At 38.7% G+C, this 13,306-nt stretch overlaps 1 long non-coding RNA gene across 1 annotated transcript in view; it reads right to left on the reverse strand.

The window, feature by feature from the left end:
- LOC138110447 (uncharacterized) overlaps positions 1-13,306 on the reverse strand; it is a 283,040-nt gene that overhangs the window by 189,237 nt on the left and 80,497 nt on the right. The gene's annotated exons all lie outside the window — the stretch shown is intronic.

Genomic DNA, 13,306 nt, shown 5'->3' on the forward strand with positions numbered 1-13,306 from the left:
ATATAGATATATACTCCATGTATAAAAGAAAACTCATCTTAATAGTCTAATCTTACTTAAAGCTGCCAGGCAACTCTACAGCACAAATGGAAGACTGCAAAAAATAAACTCAGGTTTTGACCTTCATTATGTGTCCAAAACACTTCTGTGCTTGAAAGGAAAGGAGGGTTGAGAATTACATAGAAATATTGAACTTTCCGTGAGGACTGCTCTTTAATGTCTTTCTGCAGGTACAGAACAGCACTGGTTATGATGGCTTTGCTTCTGTAGGAAATTAAAAGAAAAAATACAGGGAAAACAGACTGAAAAAAATTTCAAAAGTCAAGGAATGGTAAGAGAGGAAGTGAGAATAAAAAATGAGTGAAATCCTTAACTACAAGAATGCATTATACAGACAGCACTAAAGTATAATTATTTAATTTGTTGGAAAGTAATTATTCAAGTGATAGCAAAACAAAACAGCTGCTTGGTCTGTATCATGTCTTGAGGAATTCACCTTGACACTGACATTGTGATTTCTGAGTTTTATATTGAAGCTACGGTACATACATTTTTAATTTTCATTCCCACTTCAGCTAATCTAGGATAAATCTCAATCATTACTTTCCCTAGCTTGCTTTCAAATCCAGGAATAAAAAATCCATAGCCTATAGGCTTTGATGCTTTTTGTTTATATGATAACTGCTTTTAATTACCATTTTGTTTGCCAAGTCTCTCCAATGAAATTTAAAATGCAATTATTTTCCACTCAAACACACAGTAATTTGAATGAATTATATTTTGATGTAATTAAGGTAAAACTAATCATTGTATATAAAACATTTTATAAAACTTCCTGACAATACATTATTATTATTATTTATTTTTGAATTCTCATTTCATTCATCATTCATTTTGAAACTGTTTACAAGGTGAATACAGATTGGAAGAAAATTGTGGTTTCCTCTTATGTCCTCCCCATATATAACATTCCATTAAGTAACTACATTACACTTCAGTCCTGCTGCAGACTCAGCCCCAATGCAGTTACCAGGTTTGTAGATGTCTGAAACCTTAGCTAACAAAGGACTGTGAAAAAGGTGGGGAGAAAGAAACCCCAGAATTCCAGCGGTTTGGAGCAATGGAAGTTTTGGGTATGATCTTGTTCACAATGGAAAAGCAAACACATGGTTTCTAATAGAATCCAGCACAGTAAAACAAGTCCGTCTTGTGAACGATATAGCCCTTTGGTTCTAAAACCTTCCAGTAAATTATTTTTCTCTATTATCAACTTAGTTGCATTATAACATGGCTTCCTGAAAACTGCATCCTGCACTGCAAAGGACTAAAAGTTCATACCACCCAATACTTCTCCTATGCTTAAGTCAAGAGAGGCATTTCAACACTGTTCTTTGATAATTTTAAGACCTGCCCTTTACAAAACTTAGAGAGATAAAATTTGTGGCTGAAAGCACCCATGAACTTAGGATAAATCAAACTGACACAACATTTTCCCTTTTTTCATCTTTTAAGCAGTCCAGTCCCAGGGTGAGACTAAGGGTGCAGTTCTACAAGGATGTCAGTAAATCTAAATTTTGGGCTCTCTCACTCCTCTTTTCCTCTCCACTCCTCCTCCTCCCTCAGTTATGTGTTTCTTGCTCAGTAAACTTCTGGAGCTGGCTCATCACTGGATTGCTAAAGCGAGTTGAAGCTGCTCTTCCCTCCTGCCTACCAGCACTGCAGCTCCTTCTCCCTCCCATCACTGACAATCATTAGACCAGCAGATGAGCCAGCCAGAGGAACAGATTCAGCTGAAATTACCATTAAAAACACCTGTTGGGGCTTTAGGAGTTCCCCTTTTTCTGTTAAAGAATTTTCCCCATACATGTTGCCAGGGGGACGAATTACTGGGCGCTTAAGAAAAACAAAAGACCTGGCCACAGAAGGAGGGGTCCAGCTGGCTACTCTTTTTCACCTGGGCTCGTGGGCTGTGAGTTCCTGGCGTTTGGATAGAGAAGGAGGCTGGAAGGAATTCATCAGCACTGCAGACTTCTGCTTTTTCAGCTGCCTTCCTTCTAGAGGAGAAACCCCGGGATCCCAAGCCCGCCTTTCCCTGCCCTGCTGGGAGCCGGGCTGTGGCTGCCCTGCCCCCGCCGTTGCTTTGAGCCCTCACTACTCTGTCGCCCTGCATGTCCTGTCTGCCCAGACCTCCGGGGGTTCCGCTGCAGCTCCGGAGTTCCATACATCTCGTCTGCCATCCAGGATTTGTGCTCATCCCTGCCATTCCAGCCTTCTGTTCCCAAGGGTCCGGCCGGACACCAGGATCGGCTGCCCAGGGGTTTGTGAAGCTTTTTTGTCCCATCCCTCCCCAGGATCCCAGGCCGCCATTGCCGCCTGCTCCTCGAGCTCGCTCCGGAGCGCCCCCTGCAGCCGCGGGGGAACCATCGCACCTGCCCTGCTCACCGGGAGCCGCCAGCGCCCCTGCCGGCTGTGACCGGAACTGCACCCGAGGGGAAAGGGCCGGACAGCCGAGAAGGCTGGGACTGGGTTTGTGATTGTTTGCTGTTACTGCCATGGTTATTGCTGTTTGTTTGACTGGTTATACACATAGAGATATATAATAGTAAAGAACTGTTATTCCTGTTCCTCATATCTTTGCCTGAAAGCCCCTTAATTTCAAAATTACAATAATTTGGAGGGCAGGGTATTGCAATTTTTTTTCCCTTCCATTTCAAGGGAGACTCCTGCCTTCCTTGGCAGACACCTGTCTTTCAAACCAAGACAACACCCCAGACTCCAGATCAGTTTTCAGCCCATCCCTCTTGTACAGAATTGTGTGTGGATAATGAAACAAGATCATTGAAAGCATAATACTTAAACAGAAAAAATCTGATCCCTTTTAAACAATAAAAATGACAAAATAATTTTTTGTACCAGCATCCTCATTATATAAATGTACCTCTTTGCAGTCTAATAAAGAATGTCAAAACAAATTTCTCTGTTAACGGACTCTTTGGTGGATATCCAGACTTAAATATTATGCCTTGTGAGAAATGCAATATAGCCAATATCAAGTCATTCTTTCTTGACAAGAAGTTAATAGGTAGTGATAATCCACTGTTCAGTGAAATTTTACTGATGGAAAATAGGTAGAACAAGGGCTAATACGACTCTTATTACAGTATTTTTCCTGATGAAAGCAGTAGAGAAACTCCACAACATAGAAGTCTATATCCTCTGTAAGAGGAACGGGCATACAATAATACAGGGATAATGATGACATTTCCTTTTGAATGTACATTAAGCAGGGACAGAGATTACTGGATGACAGGACACAGAAGATGGATGAGTTATACCATGGCTTCTGTGGTGGATAAAAAAGGGTAAATTAGCTACATCACCTGATATAGAAACTGTTGAACAAATCACAGAATACTAGAGTTGGAAGGGACCTCTGGAGATCACCCAATCCAACCCCCTGCCAAGGCAGGGTCACCTGGGGCAGGTGACACAGGAACACATCTAGGTGGGTTTGGAGTATCTCTGGGGAAGGAGACACCACAACCTCCCTGCGCAGCTCTTCCAGTGCTCTGCCACCCTCAGTGTAAAGGAGCTCTTCCTCATGTTGAGGTGAAGCTTCTTGTGTTTTAGGCAGATCCATGCAGCCCATAAAGAATAGGCACATTGGTAGCACTTTCTGGGTGACACCAGCTGGCAGAGGACTCCAGATGGCAAGAAGATGCCTCCCTTCTGACCTGCCCAAAGCCTCAAGAACAGGTGTAAGGCTTACTCTCCTAAGGCCTGTCTGGCTGCTGTGGGTACATCAGAGCACATCCTCACTTACATCCATCTGTTCCCAGTTTCTCCAGGTCATGAAGAGTGTCAGACCATTCTGAGTGTAACAAAATAGAGAACAAGCAGGATAACAGTGATACCAAGGAGGTAAGCAATCTGGAGCAAGTGCCTGTTCATTCATCTTTGGATGTGATATTTGGGGCTCAAACATTGTCTCTCTTTTTATTTTTACATAGGCCTTACACCATAAAGAGAAAGAAGAAACAACAGAAGTTTGAGAATTTTAATACTAGCAATAATTTATGAAATTATTATAGATGAGACATGACATGAGTTGCACACCACAAAGAGGAGATCTCAGCTAACAAAGCTTGAAAGTCAGAAGGAAGTTTAAGGTATGCCTATTTCAGAAGAGAGAGGATCAGTTCATTAGGGGAATTCCATATCCACCTTTGGACTAAAAACTCTGTACTAATTAGTGCAGAGTATAGATCTTTTGGTAATTGCTAAGAAGAGTAAATGTGCCTTCGTAAGAGAAAAAGGGAAGTAGATCAATCATATGCACATTTTTATGGTATAAATTTAGCAATTATTTGAATCTATTGGCTGAGCAAACACCGAACTGGATATTGCCAATGTATAATGAGGCTTGCTGACTTGTTGGCCAGTGGACAACAGAAAACAAGTTAAAGAGATCATACTCTCAGAGGTAATTTACCAGAGACCAAAGTTTCCCTGACCCAAAAAGCAATGAGCATTACATGCTCACACGTGCTGCCTGAATCTGTCTGTACTCTTAATTTCAAGAGAAAATAAGGGAAACCTTGTTCCTGGTGCAGAAAAATCATACAGGTTCTTACAATGGATGAAGAAGAGCCAATACAGATAAACAATCATATTTGGAGCAGTAAATTACAACAGGAGAATAAGGCTTTAGAAATTAGGGTACCCACAAGGCCTCATTGGAATTGCCCTAAAGACTCCAGTCTGAATGTTTGCATTTTCAAAGTTTAAAATCTTGTGCCATGCCCTGCATTCAGTGTTGAAGACAGCTGTACCAAGGAGACAGAAATGTACCATTTTATTGGAGGAGATAAGGGACATATAAAACAACAAATCTTGCTCTGACGGCCCAAAAGTCTCTTCTGTTTGTTGTATAGAGCCATATTTGTTATTTTCATACAAAAAGCAGGGTATATTTAAAAGTATCTCTTTGCAAAACAAAGAGGACATGGACTGAAAATTCTGTTCCTATGCCCCAAGTTCTGCAGCAGATGAGATTCAACCATTTACTGAGTAACCCATTATACCTAAAAACACAAAGAAATCTGAAGGTTTCACACATGGAACTTTAAAAACGTTTTGACAATGTTATTTTTTTTCCCAAATGTGCATGTGCATTAAATACATTCCAGCTTTCACTCCTTCCAAAACTTCACAGCAATATTTTAGTGTGCTCACTTAAGATGTTTCTTCAAGTTTTAAAGGTCATCAGAGTTCAAGAAGTATGTTCTATACTTGAAAAGTTCACCAGACTTTTAGTTATTAATAGATCTCATTATATTTTTCATATATATCTCTTAAAGTTTGTGTTCAATTTTAAATAACTAGAATTTTGAAAGGTCAAACAAATAATGAGGTGTCTCATTGCAACAGAAAATATATTCACTATTTTGCAACAAGGTTCTTTTAATTCAGTTACTTCTGGAAGAAAAGAAAAGAAAAGAAAAGAAAAGAAAAGAAAAGAAGGCTCTATTGCCTTATTGCATTAAATTCTCATCATCCTTATCATTAGAGAATATGAAGTATAAACCCATGTTAGACAGAAGCATAATAAAATCTGTAGTGATGTTTATTCATGATAACCTCTTCTCAGAAATTAAAATTCATTACGATATTTAAGATTAGCACTTCACCACCACCTACAGGATCACATATTTTCTTTATTGTTGTTTGTTGGTGACAACAGTATAGACTGCAGTCCAAGTTCCCCATGTAATATTCTAGAGGATAATGAACTTGTGTGTGACTGCTTTGCTCAGAAATTGATACTCTTCTCATTTAAAAGGCGCTGGTCTCTCTTCCCAGCATCCTCCTCTTCCCCAGCCATTACTGACACACCTGGAGCTCCACTCCACTAGTGACAGGGAGAAAACAACTGAATTAAACAAGCCACTTAAATTCTTGATCCAGACAAGTAGCACAGCATTGTGGTGTCCCATATCCATTGATTCTTTCTTCACTGTATTATATATTCTCCTGTCAGCTAACAGCTTTCTTGTATTTGTGATACACTTCATAATTGGCTATGAGCAGGGCTACGACGTAGCAAAGGCTCGAAGCAGCGGCGGGGCAGGGTGGCCACGAGCTGGGTCCTAGCGGGGCAGGGAAGGTGGGCTTGGGATCCAGGGGCTTCTCCAGCAGAGAGAAAAGCAGCCGAAGAAAAAACAGCTCCCCTCCCTGTCTGAATGCTGAGACCACTGCCCACACATCCAGGTAAAACAAAAGGAGAAGCCAGGTCTTTTGTTTTTCTTAAGCATCCAGCCATTTGTTCCCCTAGCAACATGAATGGGGGGAGGGGGGAAATTCCTTTAACAGAAAAAAAACCAAAAAAACCAGGAGAGCTCCTAAAACCCCAACAATACTGTTATCACTGGGCTAATTAAATATTCTGAGGACCTCTCTTTTTTCTTATATAAAATCCAGGCAAGAAAGTACAGAGATTCTTAGGTTAGTCACATGTTCAACAAATGGTTTCACAACACAGGGAGCTCAAAACCTGTTTGACCACATTGGTGCAACTCATCCTTTCTCTTCTTTTTTTCTCCAGGAGCAACTCCCTGCAGAATTATATCTGCACCTCTTAGTAAATGATCAGTGAAAGACTGAGGATTGCATTTGATTGTATGATATAATTCAGTAATTCAATACTTATTTCAGAAAGTACTGCTTTGTATATTTTTGTATGTATATTCATATACACATATACATACATACAGATATACACATATATATCTATGTATCCCTTTCCAGGAAAAAAATGCCTTGTGATTCTGTGAAAATCTCCATTAGATAACTAATTTATGTAACACCATAGCCAAAATATTAAGGTGGTTCTTAATTGAACATTCAGAGACTTGAGCAGTAGAAACTAGAGTCAAATCCAAACCTAAACCTCTTCCAAGCTGATGTGTGTTTGGAATGAAAGGCAAAGCCCTTCAGTTAGAATTTTCAAATCTAACTTTTAAGAGTGTTTAGATACTCTGAACCTGGAAGTCTCATAACCCAAATATACGTTAGCTTTTAGTATCTATTACTTTTAGTGCAGTGTTGCATTCTAGTGCTTTCTGTGTAGCTATCTAAACAGTTTAACTGTCACGTAGCTTTCTACTTGCTAAAGCTTTTTGTTAGATTTAAAGCTGGGGAACGTAAATTTAACTTATCTTTGTGGTTTTTTTTAAAAAATTCTATTCATGAACATCTTTTGTATTTTGTTTCTTTCTCATAATTTTGTAGAAGAGCCTTGAGGCAACTTAGAATGTAAAAATCAATAACAGAGTTTTATTAAGAGATTGAATGATTGAATTTAGATAGACATGCAAACTGAACATTAATGCACTGATTTGTTCTGATACTCAATTTCAACACAGGATTTATTCAGAAATATGCTGAGTGAGACAAAAACGTTTGTATTGGTGAACAACAGTTTTTCTACTTTGAAACTCTTTTCATTTTTTTGACTCAGCTACAATATTCCACAGGTTACAGTTTCAACTAATTCAAGATTTTCTATGCTCACAAGATTGGCTATCCAGAAGTCTTGTCACTTAGCAACTTCAGAGAAGCAACAACACTTATGTGAATGACCCATATGCTGCCACTTACTAAATTATTTCGGAGATAATGTAGAAGGATGAGCACAAGGGAGATCTGGTAAAAAACCCACAAACCGTCCATTTTTCTCCATTGCTTTCTCTAGTGAATTAGGAAGCAAAAAAGCATATTCTAGTTATTGATATGCCTGTGCAGAAATAAGAAAATGAAAAACATTTGGCATTGTTGTAATTACAAGAAATATTAATATATTTTAATATTTTGGTCTAACTAGATTGAGAAAGAAGAACACCATAACTGAAGGCTCAGTCTCTGCTCTTATGAAGTTACCACAGTCCAGTCCAGAAGCATGAGAAGGGCCTCAAGGTCATAATAGAGTAAAACCCCCATACTTGTAGCAGAGCATGTCAACCTGCATTGTGAGGGACTGGGTAAGTCTCGGCTTAAACCAGGACCATATTTTGTCTCCAACATAGCATGAAGAGACACAAAGAGGTACCAGAACACTGATGAGATCAGATTAGCTGGACTGATATGAGGACATTTGGGAGCCGAGCAGAGTCAGAGAAGGACTATTTCAGCAAGGGGACAATATAGCCGTGCCCATCCTGGCTTCCAGAAACCTCTTTGATTCTTTTTCATTCCTTCAGCCTCTCCAGACTCAGCTATGGTAAAACTTTGCCTGTGAAACATTCTGCTTTGTTGAGGCCACCCTCCTACCTCTAGACAGTACTATAATAATTTCACAACAGCAAAGAGCTGAGCCTTCAATCAGGCTGTCACTCACTGACATAACATATTTAATCACAGAAAAGTTAAAAGAAAATATGCAAAGAGGTTTCGCCTTTCCTCCGCTTTCAAGTTTCAAAAAAACATGAACAAACTGTCTCACACTATGCCAGACCTGTCTAACTAGATCTGTATCTCTGGGTGAAAAAGTCTGATGCAAAATAGGAAAGACATAAATTGAAATAGATAAATAATGCCCCAGAGAATGGTGATTTTATTCTACAACAAATTGATCAAATATTTCCAAGAAATTCAATCAAAATAAATGTGTGGTTTGAGCTAACATTCCTTTGACCTTTAAGTCTGTGATTAACAAATACATCATTAAAAAGTAAAACCAATACCTGAATGCTTATGAGTTTCTAGGCAATCATATTTTAAACTGATGCAACACAAACCAATGGTGAATGTATGTATTTTCTCGAAAAACATTCAAACCACCTTCCCTAGGTCAATCTCTTCATACCATCCCTATGTCAGGTAAGATGGCAGCCACAAAAATAACAGATCATATTATATGGGTAGTGGTGAAATAGGAATCATTCAAAAAATTTGACAGAACAAATCAAAAATAATTTTCACACTTAGATCTCAGTGACATTTTTTTCTGCTGTTGTTCCAATTGAGTTGTTCTATCAAGAAAATAGATTGGGTATTAGGAAAAATTTCTTCACGGAAGGGGTTGTCAAACATTGGCACAGGCTGCCCAGGGCAGTAGTGAAATCACCATCCCTGGAGGGATTTAAAAGATTTGTACCTGTGGCAGTTGGGGACATGGTTCAGTGGTGGGCTTAGAAGTACTGGGTTAACTGTTGAACTTGAAGATCTTAGAGGTCTTTCCAACCGAAATGATTCAAGGGATCTAAATGCATCCATTCAAGAGCAATCACTGTCAGTATTCCAAATGCTTTGTTTCAACTGGGGAAAACCATTACATTCAATGTTAGCATAGATCATAAGGCATTGGATTGTGGGGTAGAGCTATCTGAAGAAATCTTGTTTGATGTATACAAAAGTTAACAGTTTAACTGAATTTTCATAACTAATTCTATGATATATTAAATAGTTCCATTAGGCAGCCATGAGGAAATCCTAATTTTTGTGAGTTCTTGAATGTATTAACTGAATATAAGAATTATCCGTTGCTTTACTCTATTTGCTTTCCAGGTTTTTCATAAATGCCTTAGTTCCATCTTCAGTGCTCCATCTTTAAGGCGCTGTTATGATCTACAATGTGTTGTATTTAATTCACTTTGTCCAAATTTTTACTTCCAGCCTAGAAAATTCAGAGCCAGTGCTCTGACACATCAGTCACACAATCAGCTAAATTAGGCTACTTCAGTTGGTAACTGGCAACTTTCAAGCATGCAAAACAAAGCAGCAAGGTTTTAATGGTTTAAAGCCTCCAAAGTGGATCATAATACAAAATGTATTGCTCATCAGCTGGCAGAGAAGGCAAGGAATGCCATATGCTTTCAGTTTCATTTGTGTTGTTTATCTTTAATACTAAATCCTAATGCAATACACTTTCTATTACTCTGCCGTGTCAATCTTTTTTATGTGCAAGGGGATCAGGAAAACAAGACAATATTGGTTTCAATAGTCACAAGCCAATACAGACTCTACTAATTCAAGGGTAGCTCAGAGCTATGGAGTTGTAAATTACTACTCCATGCATGAATTGGAAAATACAGTTAACAATACAGTCAAAATACTTGTTTTGATGGCTAGCTGATGGCTTGGAGCTAATGTTTAGACAAACCTGAAAACAAAACAGTGATAGGTCAAAAATAGGGATGAGCAGCTCGAGTTTTAAAGCATTGGTGCTATTGTTAAGTCCTACACATTTTACAGGTTAACTAGTATGTGAGTGAGGGAATTTCCCACAAGACAGCCCTGCATTCATAGATTTAGGAGACCACTTTTTCCACTTACAATGGGGGACAAATGACAGTGCCTTGGTAGCAGTGACTCACCACATTGCAAGGCAAGAAGTCAGTATTTATGGAAAGCCAGACTCCATCTGATCCAAGTCAAAGGTTCCCGTATCCCTACGGGGTTGCTGGGGCTTTCTTTTATCATGCTCAACACACATAGACAAACATCCAGGTAGCAATGAGCACCTCTGAGAGGAAATTTTAAAAGGCAAAACATTTCATTCCAACCACATTATGGTTTCTTAATCCTACTCATCTTTGTAATCAACAAAGATGAAGACACAAACACGGAGGCAACTTTCTGAAGATCTCTTTGCCCCTAAATAATCCTTTCAGTTTCCAATTTTTTCCTCTCTGTGAGATGGTGGAAATTACTTCTTGATGACAAAATGTTTCCATTAATGTGTACACTACAGTCACCTTACAGAAGGTGTTACTTTGCTGCTTTGCTCTCCTTACCCTCTGTACAGAATTTGAAGTACCAGTCTTGATTCTATTGCAATCTCTTTTAGTCCTCTGTCTTTCTCTGGACCTGAACTACCCATTGTGAACAAGAAAGATGCTAGAATATGACATGATAAAAGCTCAGAGAAGGCAGATTGCCAGCTGGCCAATGTCCTGAAAACTCTCCTGGAGAACGACAGAAGGCAGCAAGCGGAATTGCTAAAACCAACCATGGGGGGAAGACTGAAAATGCAGCTTAATAGAGATGCTGTAGAAACCAAAGCAGCAAACAATATGAATTGGATAAATCTGATGATCACTGGGGAAATGGTAACTTGAAACTGCAAACTCCAGACCTAAGATATTCATCTTGAATCAGGAAAGCAGTAATTGGTTTAACCGGAAACTCAGGTTTAGTTGGTAAGAAGAAATGGGAAGAAACTGTGGACCAGATCAAGTTCTGTGTGTTTGGATGATGGAAAACTGGCAGATATGCAGCTAAATTAGGGAAAAAAGAGAAAAAGTAAAGCAGATTTTGCTGAAGAGGAGCATATTAATTATCTTCTAGAGAGAATTAAGTCCCTGAAGTCTTAAAACACTTTGAACGCAGTTTCACTGGGATAAGGTCAGAAAAGCAACTGCTTTGTTCTCAGTTAAAACATAGAATAAAAGAACACAAACAAACCAAAACCCTCACAAAACAAACAAACAAAATGAACCAGAAAGCCCTTGGAAGCCATGTATTTTCTAAACTGTCTGTTGTATTTTAGAAGAAAACAATTAGAAATAAAATCTCAACCCTTCTTCATATATTGATCAATTCAACAATTATATTTGTCCAGTATTGCTTAATAGTTTCTAAATAAAACAACCACCATAATTTAAATTTTCTTCTTGGTTAGGAGAAAAAGATGACTTTCAAAGCATTTGCTGGAGGTGTCCCAGAGAATTAAAGCTTTCTAGTAAAAATTTGTTGCTTTGATGATTTTAAATAAGACTTTGGTCTGGTCTTTCTCTTGGAGCTCATGACACAGCATATTCTGCAGGTTTTACAATCTTCTCTACTGCTTAGCTTTAAGACCATTACCTAGGAAAGATTTCACTACATATAAATGGGCTGAGACACAGATTAAAGTTTAATTAACCAGATTCATGTTTTCAGTGACGTCCTTGCAGGGACCGCTTATATAATTATTTATAGACTTTTAAAATTAAATTTCAAATACTGCATCAGGAATATAATTCTTTCTAAAAAGTTATTTTACTCTTAAGATTAAGGTGACATTATCCTATCCTACCCAGCTGAGAAATCTTGAAAGGTTCTGACTTGCATTAAAAATTGTCATTAAAAATGATCTATATTTGAATTAAGTTCACTTTTTGTGAAAACATTTAACTTTCAGTGTAAAAGCTTTGCAGCTGTAGAATTTATCAAGATTCTTGGCAAATATTTAAAAATTAATTGCCTTCACTTAAAAAAGTACTTATGGTCTGAATTTATATAAGTTCAACTTCTGCCCAAACAGCCATAGCACAGAAGAGCTGAGGTCTGCAGGGACCTCTGGAGATCACCCAAAGCAGGTCACCCAGGACTGTAACCCTTCAGGTTTTGAATATTGCAAAGGATGGTGATTCAACAACCTTTCTTGGCAACTGTTTCAGTGTCCAACACCCATCACAGAAAAAAAAAAAAAAAGTTGTTGTTTTCCTTTGTTTAAATGAATTTCCCATATTCAGTTTGTGGCAGTTGACTCTTGTCCTGTCACTGATCACCACTGTGAACATCCTGTCTCCATAAGTTACTATCTCCCATTAGGGATGTAAACTCATTGATAAGATCCCCCCGAATCCTTTCTACTTCAGGTAGACCAATTCCAGCTCTCAGCCTCTTCTAGTATGTCCTTCACTCCCTTAGTAATCTTTCCTGGCCTTTTGCTGAACCTGTCCATGTCTTTACTGAACAAGGAAGCCCAGAACTGGACAGTGTTCCAGTTTTAGTCTCACCACTGTATGCACATAGTACATATATATGTATTTAAAGAGCAGAATAAGCTGCAGACTGATTTATCCAGGGTATTCATAGAGGTTCACCCTAAGCTCTCTTCTGCATTTATCTAACACAGTTACAGAAGAGCTTTCGTCTCTACTCTCTCAGCTGCTCAGCTGAGCTGAAAAATATTTTTCTGTTGCTTTTAGATGGCTCATTTAGATCTCCATTCCTTCTCTAAGACCCCTCTTTTTATATCTTGGAGGGATGAATTTCTATTATGCATGAATTCTGCTTTGCTCACTTAAAGAGCTGTGCTCTCTGACATGAGATTTTTAGCCCTGGATGGGCACAGATGTCGTCTCTACTGTTTTGGCAAAAAGCACAAGCACTAACAGGTGCTCCATTTGCTTGGCCTTTAAAACAAGAGCTGAAAGGGATCAGCATCTCTAGAATTTTTAAATTCCCAAATCTTCTAGCTCTTTGGTAATCTGCAGCTCTAGTATGCCCAGAGTCTCAACCCTGCCACTGCTCTGAAAAA

The sequence above is a fragment of the Aphelocoma coerulescens genome, chromosome 4A, assembly GCF_041296385.1.
Source record: "Aphelocoma coerulescens isolate FSJ_1873_10779 chromosome 4A, UR_Acoe_1.0, whole genome shotgun sequence".
In the NCBI taxonomy this organism is placed as follows: domain Eukaryota; kingdom Metazoa; phylum Chordata; class Aves; order Passeriformes; family Corvidae; genus Aphelocoma; species Aphelocoma coerulescens.